Source organism: Nicotiana tabacum, chromosome 18 (assembly GCF_000715075.1).
Source record: "Nicotiana tabacum cultivar K326 chromosome 18, ASM71507v2, whole genome shotgun sequence".
Classification (NCBI taxonomy): Eukaryota; Viridiplantae; Streptophyta; class Magnoliopsida; order Solanales; family Solanaceae; genus Nicotiana; species Nicotiana tabacum.
Window position 1 is genome coordinate 51,457,810 of NC_134097.1, and position 9,613 is coordinate 51,467,422.

Sequence of the window (9,613 nt, forward strand, 5' to 3'; positions counted from 1 at the left end):
AGATTCCAATTAGTTATTTAAGTATTAACCCCCATCAACATTCCCTGGCAGACTTAACTTTTAAAAGGTTTAATACTTTTAAACTAAAGCAAGGTATGGGCAGTAGAATATATCTGACAGCATATGATGTCAAAACATTTTTAACTCAAAAACCCTTTTATGCAGGAAACAGGCTGTGCACAATGCACATGCTGTGCACAAGTGCACATGCCATCAACTCAGATTTCAATTACAGATCAAGCCTTAGGTTTCTGAAATCATATTAACAACTATAAGTAACTGAACTTGGTTCCTAATTGATTCAGGCAAATGTTCAACAGAAGCAAATCAATTTATTTTGTTCAGGCAGTTGAAACTAATTGACGACACATGTCGACTCGACTATATTAGCATTAACATACACAATCATAGCCAAAAATCAGACATTTAAACAGTATCGATACATGATTCGAATTATACTGACTAAGCAGAAATGTACTCGAGGAGTCAACTAGTCAGTCCAAATTTGAAAATCAGCTACTTGCCCAACACTTACATACACATTATCAGAATAGGAGGGGGATTCAGACAAACACAGAGGTTCAGGTAAAGTGGACAAACAAATGTTGATAAAATTAAAACAAACATGAACCGACTTTTAAAACAAATCCCACGGACTAAAACAAGTAAAGGAAAGAAAGCAAACTCACCTTAAAACTCGAAAAATCAAAAGTTTGAACTCGGATTTGGACAGACTTTTCTTAAAGCTGAACGGACTTTAATCGATGAGAAACACTTCGATTAAGGTCCATTAGACCTTAATCCTTCGGTTTGAACAAAACAACGGACCAGTGACGAGGAACCCTAAGGTTCGAAAACCAGATCCGGGATTCATGCTTCCCTGGTCAGATTCGGACCAAACCAAGAATGGTTTGGTCACGAGGGGGTCTGGGGAGTGTCTGGTATGAATTTAAGGCAGATCGGTGTAGATTAGGTTCCGACTCGAATCTTCAAATGAAGATTCGAGAAGGTGGGATAGGATTCGAGGTGTGTGGTTGGTAGATTTGGGTTCAGGATGGCACGGGGGTTCTATGGTGTTAAGGGCGAGGTCACCGGCGTCCGTGCCGCCGGCTTTCATGGTGAAGGGTACAGGGGCGGCTAGGGTTTGAAGGGGACGGGTTTGGTGAAGACGAAGGCAGGGGTGTTGGCTAGGGGGCAGGGTATGGTAAAGGGTTTATATAGTTAGTGGGTGGGCGGATCTCAACCGTTAGATCAATCTAGATCTACGGTCTGGATCTGAGGGCTTAAGTGGAACGGTGTCGTTTTGAGGGTAAAGGGTTTGGGTTGGTCCGGGTGAAAATGGGTCAGGGCCATTAGTGGGTTTTGGGAAATGTGATCTTGGCCGTTGATCAATCTGAGATTAACGGCCCAGATCAACCTGTATCAATACGACGTTGTTTGGACTCTCTGGGCATCAGCTGGACTGGACCGGGCAGGCCTGGTTTGGGTATTGTTTGTTTGGGCCAATTTTAATAAATTGGCCCAATCCGGAAGAAGAAGGGACCTTTTCTTATTTTTTTTTATTTTTTTTATTTCTTTTCCTTATTTATTTTAAAAACAAAACTAAGCAAAAATCAAATTAAAATTAAATACACACTCAATACAATTATTTGCACACACACTAAAAATATTTCAAAACAGGTAAAATCAAACAAAACAAAATCACGGACAAAGATGCATGTTTTATGCCTTTCTATTTAACAACCATGTTACGGTTCAGATTATGCATGACACGTACCTTTTTTTGTATTTTGTTTTAATAAAGTAAAAATGGGCCAAAGTCATAAATAATTAATGAAGTGCCATAAAAAATCCGAAAATTGTACAACAGGATCAATTGTCGTTATTTTTTATTTCTTTTGGAGCGATTGTCCCATGAAATAAAAATCACGTGCTCACAGGGGTAGATTGGTAAATTGCAGTACTTTCAGGGGTAAAATGGTAATTTCAGTAAGGTCGGAGGGGTATTTTTGGAATTGAAAATTTGAAGAATTATTTAATCTGAGTGCTCCGTCCACTAGGCATTAATAATATTAAAATAGTACATGGTGGGGGACAAGACATGAGGTAGTCGGGGGTTGATATAATTGTTTAATAGAGTGAGGGACAAGACATATGTTAGTGGGGAATAATGTAGTTGTTTAATATAGTGGGGGACAAAACATGTAGGCATGTGGGACAAGAGAATTAAATAAGAAAAACATTAAGTAGTGGGGGCAAGGCATGCAATTAAGGGAATATTTCGGGTTAGTGGTTCAAGATAAGAGTGTTGGTTATAAATAGAGTCATTTGGATATAGAAAAGAAGAGGACATTTTTTAGGAGAGGTTTTTTTTAGAGAGGATTTTTGGAAGAGGAAGACATTCTGAAAATCTCACGAGTGTCGGAGAGTTGAAAAAGAGAAAACAAAAACAAAGTGAGAAACGAGTTTAGTTTCGGGTTTAATACACGCTTGTTTCGTCTGTTTGTGGTAATACTGGTTGTTGTTGTTTAGTCTTTTCATAAACTTTTGGGGTTGTTCTCTCGAGCTTGTTTGGTTTTCTTCAAATTTTTCTGAGCCTTGAATCTGGTTCGTATTGTTGCTGTTGGGTTGTTGTTGCATTGTTATGTTATTACTGTTGCTGACTCCTCCTTCTCTTCTTCTTGTATTGCCATTTCCAGGTACACATTTGTACACTCTTGGCTTGAGGCGAAATGAAATATTGACCAGGCTTTGTTCCTGTTGAATTCCTCCTGTTTAGATTTGTGCTTGAATAGAGTTTTCCTTTCTTTTGTATAAAATGTAGTTGACTGATTAATGAGTAATGGGGTTGCATATGTATAATAACTCCTTCATCTAATAATGTTAGTTTAAATTAATCAAAGAATAATCAATTTGTTTTGATATTATTGTGTGTCAATCTCATGTTCTAGTATTATTAAATAATAGAATATAGAATGAAAGCAATCTCTGTTTGTACAAACTCGATTGCAATTTTCCATTTGCATTAGCCGTAAATTAGTAACTAATAAGTTACGTCCTTTTTTTTAGCACATAATTAATTGGTAGATTTTCTTTTATTTTAGAGACGAACTTAATAGAAAATGTAGTCGCTGTAGGTTTATCCCTTTAAATAAAAAAACGAGCCGAGCCTCGCCAAATAAAACGCACAGATTGCAGGGCCCTCACAAAAATGTATGTGTTAATTACTTAGAACTCGGGATAGGCCGCTTAGCGAACTCCACGGCCTTACCCAAAATAATAATACGCTAATCTCTTTAGGTGCGCATTTTAATAATCTTACCTTCTTAAACTCGGGTGCATATTTATGTGACCCAAATCCAAATCTCAACGGAGTCGAAATGTGTCTCTAATCACGGGTACATTGATTGTGACGTGGTTCGAGATGCATGTCCATGACGTTGTAAAGTCCTTTAAAAAATAATGAATGAGACAAGTCTCGACAAACAAGAATACACAAATTGCGGGGCCCTCAACGGATAGTTATTTCGAATGCATAGATTTCGAGACAGGCCGCATAGCGAACTTTACGGCTTTTCTCAAAATAACAACGCGTTAGTCTTTAGGCGCGTATTTAATAATGTTATTTTCCTAAATTCGTGTGCACATTTATGTGACCCAAATCCAAATCTCAACAGAGTTGAAATGTGCCAACAACCATGGGTGCATTGATGTGACGTGGTTCGAGATGTATTTCCACGATGTTGTAATTCTTGATAAAAATAATAACAATGACAAAAGCAGTTAAAAGTTAAAATTCGCACATAGGTTCAACATGTATTAAATCAGATAATCAAGCCGAATATGACAGTTGAGCGACCGTGCTAGAACCACGGAACTCGGGAATGCCTAACACCTTCTCCCGGGTTAATAGAATTCCTTATCCGGATTTCTGGTTCGCGGACTGTTAAACAGAGTCATTCTTTTCCTCGATTCGGGATTAACCGGTGACTTGGGACACTCTAAATCTCCCAAGTGGCGACTCTGAAATAAATAAACAAATCCCGTTTCGATTGTCCTTTAATTGGAAAAACTCCTTCACCCCTTGCGGGGGCGGAAAAAGGAGGTGTGACACCAAGGTTAATGGGAATTCACTCGTCTCTCTCAAGGAAAGGTCACAAGTCTGGCTCTAAGTACCATATGTTTGACCCTCATGTAAGTATCCACTAATGCGAGCATCATCCAACTCAAAATCATATAGGGTTTTTGTGGAGTCAATGTGAAGGCTTTTGGTTCAGGGTAGAAAAAGTTGTTGGTCTATATGGGTTCCATTTTCCTTAAGCACTTCTTTTGATTCATTTTGACACAATTCTCTTTGACTCTTTAAGTATTTCACTTCTTTTCAAGGGGTTAGAGAGATACATTGTCACTCTTTCTTATGCAATTCAAAGCATTTCTCCCTTTTCTACTTTTTCCACAACTTTTTCACTTTTGTTTTTCTTGAATCCCGTTTTATTCTTTGCACATTGGGTTTTCTTTTTGTCTTTTTTTTTTCATTGTCTTCCTTTCCTTTTGCTTTTGTACCTTTTACCACTTTGTTTCCTATCTCGTCTCTCCCCCCCAAACTTAGACTTTTTCCATTATTCAAGGGACGATTTGGGTGCCAAGAGAAGATATAATTTAGAACGGGTATAGGCTTGTAGCATTGGTTCTTGAAAGAAAAAGGTTTAAGGCTCAAAAGGGTTAGCTAGGGATTATATAATTGGTAGGCTATGGAATTGTTCGACTATTATTTGGATCAAGGAGAGCCTATAATCACTTCTCAATTCGAATTTTCACTCAAAATTTCGCCTCAACAAATATTCAGGGCAAGTTCTAGACCATTGGCTCGGGACTTGGACTCACAATTCGATTTCTCACCACACACACTCAAGGATTGCTAAAGACATAGAGTCGGGGCCCCCACAACAACCTTAGACACGATTGAGCACACAATAGTCCCGAAAGACCACATGATGTTTGTTTGGTCAAAACAAGATTCTCAAGGTCACTACTTTCACCATCCTAAACACAACCACTTGTCTTTGACCATGGGATCAAAGACAAATGTGTTAGGCCCAAGTGAAGCTTTGCTTAAGGTACCCTTAACTATAAACTATTAAAAACAAAAGAAAAATAAAAAACGGACTCAAACCCTTAAGAAAGTTGTCACACCATCCATCATCGGGAAGAGCTACTCGGTTCGCACAATACTCCACCCTTGGAAAGAACCGTAGCATTAAGAAAACCAAGGGCTTATCGAAAGCGCCAAAAACGAAACAACAAGGCTGCGAGCCTATCTACTAAGCTAAAAATAAAAAAATTGTACGAAAATAGAAAATAGAATAAATATTTACAATAGGGGATTAGAATATACAATAGGGGATGAATATATACAAAAATGTCACTTTATATACAGACCAAAGAAAAGATAAAAAGTGCGATAAAAGTAACTAAATGTAAAGTTATATACAGACCAAATAGAAAATCAACAGAAACATAAACTAAGTCAATTAATATATACAATCATCCGGATAAAAGGTAGGGCTCACCCCCACAAATGAAAGCTGGCATTGTCCCCAATGCCAACTAAACAAATAAGCATCAAAAATCAAGATGAAAGGATATAGAAGCTCCCTAAGCCTCGTCTGTATGCATGGGCACATGAGTGGTCCCCGGGTCCTCTGTATGTACGGGAACCCAGACTGGTTCCCGGTCTCCTGCTGCTCAGCTGCTGGGACTGGGGCCTGGACCTGTATGGACTGATTATCAGGAACATCCTGTGGCTGACTGGAGGAAACCTCCGGTGGGTCCGCCAACTGGATGATCCCCTCATCTGCACTAGGGAGCTTCCTCTTCTTCTTTGGAAGCTGCTGTGTCTGCTCCTGCTGTGGCTCTGCTACTGGTGTTGTTGTTGGGGCTGGATCCTCGAATAGCAAGTCTAAAGGCAGCTGGTCTGCTTTCAGTTTGTCAACATCCTCCCTCAGTGCCTTCACAGACTCCTTGGAAGCCCGTGTTTTGCGCAGCTTCTTGTGCTCCCTGGCAAGCTCCTTTAGAGCCTTGCCATGAGAATCCACTGCCTTAACCAAGGTAGCCTGAGAATCAAGGATCTTTTGTTGATTGGCAAGAATCTCCTTAAGTGAATCCTCGATAGACTGGAGCACCTGCACTGGCTGTGGTGCCGACTGAGCCGCAATGGTAGAAGACAAGGTGGACAACTTGGATGACGCAGTCGCTATCCAGTTGTTCAAGCTATGAAGCTCAACTGGTGGGCGGTGATAGGATGGGCCCGGGAAGATGGAATCCCCGGGCCAGCTGAAGTAGAGGGACCAGCAACCAGCTCAGTGGAGGGCTCTACAGCAACCAGCTCTTCAGACTGGCCGGTTAGGGCAGAAGCAGGTGGCTTATAATTTTTGTCCTTGGGGTTGTCTGACCCCTTCAAACTGTACCATGAAAACAGAGCCATATGTTTGACCTTGATGTCAAAAGGTCTCTTCTCCACCTCCAGGTCCCGGAAATATATAGTGAGGGTGCTGAGAAAAGGGTAATTCCGGTCATGCTCAACCCCCACTGCAGAAATGACGTGGGACATCACATTGCCCACGTTGATAGGATATCCCTCCATAATAGAAGCAACCAGAACAGCCCGGGCAAGTGGAATAGTCTGATCAACCACCCTCTAGCCTCAAAGTTAAAGGTTCTTCGAAGTATTTTGGCCCCTTCTTGCAACCACTCTGGAACCGTACCCGGGATTGCCAGGTATGAAGCTAACCACGGACGAACCTCCTCGCCCATTGCTAACCTTTCATTGTAAAGAGACTCATCTTCATCATTGAACCCCAGGTATTCATTTAGTGCCTTCCCGGTAAATACCATATTTTTGTTTCGCACTTTGGTCACCTTAGTGCCCTTCAAGATGTGGGCCACATTGCTATAAAACTCTTTGACCATGTGCTCATTCGCCTTCACACAATTATCTTTAAAGAACTCCCAACCCACTCGAGCTCGAAACTGTCTATGTACATTGGGGTGTAGGGGTAGAAGGTCTTTGTCAATGAAACGCCTTTCGAGAATCAACTTTCGTGCCAGCCACCATTCCCTAAACTTGTGGAACACCACCTAGCTGACGAATCTATCTTCCCAAATAGCGGGATTTCTAGTCTGGTCAACACCCCCAACTTGAGGCACACCACCCCCCGGTAACTCCCCATCTTCCTCATCACCTCTAGCACCCTCTCTAGATATTGACGCTGTGGGAGAGGTAGAGTATTCATCCCCACTACCTGCCGCTGAGCCCTCAGATGACCTAGAAGAAATGTTGATTGAGGCTCGAGCATTGAGGGAAGATGGGGAAGTGTCTCTATGTATGGCGTTCTCTGGATATAGGATGTATAGAGGGACTGAATCTGAAGAGATCTCCAGGGAGGGCTCATACTCGCTCCCCGAGTTGTCAAGGGCTATATCAACCACTTTGATTGCTTTCCTCATGTCCTTTATGTTTTGTCTATCCTGGGGAGAGAGTTTTACCATCCGTTGCTTCACTCCCCGGGAGGAATTACCTCGGCCAGGTTGTTTGGCACTTTTACCTCGTTGTTTGACCATTATCTACAAGCATACACATCTAACATGGTTAGTATTAGCACAGGCAGTGAAACAAGTCTTGAAATTGAATTGCAGACAGCAGATTAAATATTGCAGAAACAGTTGCAGAACATGGCACCGCGGCCCGCACAAACAGGAGTGCGGCCGCACCGGGGGCACCGTGAACCGTGCAAAGGCGACCACGGTCCGCATTGGGACAAGGCCTAGTCAACATCTCTCTGATTCTCCCCACCGCAGCCCACAAAAAAGTAGTGCAGCCGCATTGGGGGCACTGCGGACCGCATAAAAGCAACCGCGATCCGCACTGAGTTGAGGTCTGTAACACCACCTCTCTGAATCCAACCACCGCGGCCCTCACAAAAAAGCACCGCGGCCGCGGTGGGCCAGCGCGGACCGCATAAAGTGCAATGCGGTCGCGCTGGGCATAGGTTCAATTTCAGTCACTTGGGCACCGTGGTCCGCGCAAAATGGCAATGCGGATCACGTTAGGGTACCGCGGACCGCATAAAGGCGACCGCGATCCGCGGAGAGTATATTGCACAGGCACTAAGTTAGGGTTTCCAATTTTTGCAATTTTATTCAAGTTTTCATATACTTTGTCCCTACTCAAATTATTCAGTCATTATGTAAATTAAATACCCCAGAACTAATACTTAAACCAACCTAAGCTAACAAAAATAGAGAAAACAGGACGAAAAAGAAGTTACAAGCTAATTGTAATAAAAAAAAAATTATCAAGTAAATGCACAAGGACTAAGTGAAGCATAACCAGATGAGAAGATAAAATTTAATTAGTCAATCTTAAGCAAGAATCACGGTCAAGAGAGGCTACGAATGTCACACCTCCTTTTTACTACACCCCCGTAAGGGAGTATATAAGAGAGTTTATTACAACTTAAAGTGACAATCGAAACGGGATCCTTTTATTAAAAATTCAAAGTCACCACTTGGGATAATTTATGGTGTCCCAAGTCACCGGTTTAGAAACCCAAATCGAGGAAAAGATTGACTCTGTTTTACAGTTCGCGAACACAAAAATCCGGGTAAGGAATTCTGTTAACCCGGGAGAAGGTGTTAGGCATTCCCGAGTTCCGTGGTTCTAGCACGGTCGCTCAACTGTTATAATTGGCCTATTATCTGATTTTAATACATATTTTAGCCTATGGTACATTTTTAACTTATTATCCGCTTTTAAATTATTTTTAGGAAGATTCAACGTTATCTAAAACACGTCTTGAAACACGCCACATGAAATGCACCCGCAGTCCTTGACACATTTTATTTAACGTTGTTGAGATTTGGATTTGGGTCACATGAAATGCACACCCGAGTTTAAGAAGATAATTTATTAAAATAACGCGCCTAAAACAACTACGCGTTTTCATTTTTAAATCGTAATCATGGCATGCAAACGCGTGCACAGTTACTTATTTTACATGGGCCATAATAGTCATTCAAGTTATCTGTATATACAAATATAGTACCCCACATAGAAAACAAGTAGAAGAAAGAAAATATGGAAAAGGAAAAACAAGGAAACCTTAGGAAATCAGCGATCCTTTTCAATTAAATATATGATAATATGCCTTTACTAGTTTTAGTGTAGATCTACCATTTTGCATTCCTCTCTCTTGCACACGTTTTGCATATGTAAACATATGGAGATGCAACAAAACGCATAAGGCTTCCAATTTCATATAGGTGAAGAATATAAATGAGAAATCCTAATCTAATTAAAACAAACAGTAACAGCAATTGAAATGTATTTCCGAGTACATATAGAAGAATGGCACATATCTTTGTTGGACAAACAAAACAATGATACAAAGTGCAATTTATAAGAAAAATCCAATGGTAACAAGGAGAGGCATAATGGGTATCAGGCAACACTTAACACAGGTAAAAGCTACAACTTTCTTCTTATCCCTTGGCCCAGCAACTCCTATTGCACGACAACTTTTTAAATCAATTATTGGTGATATCAAATTTTATT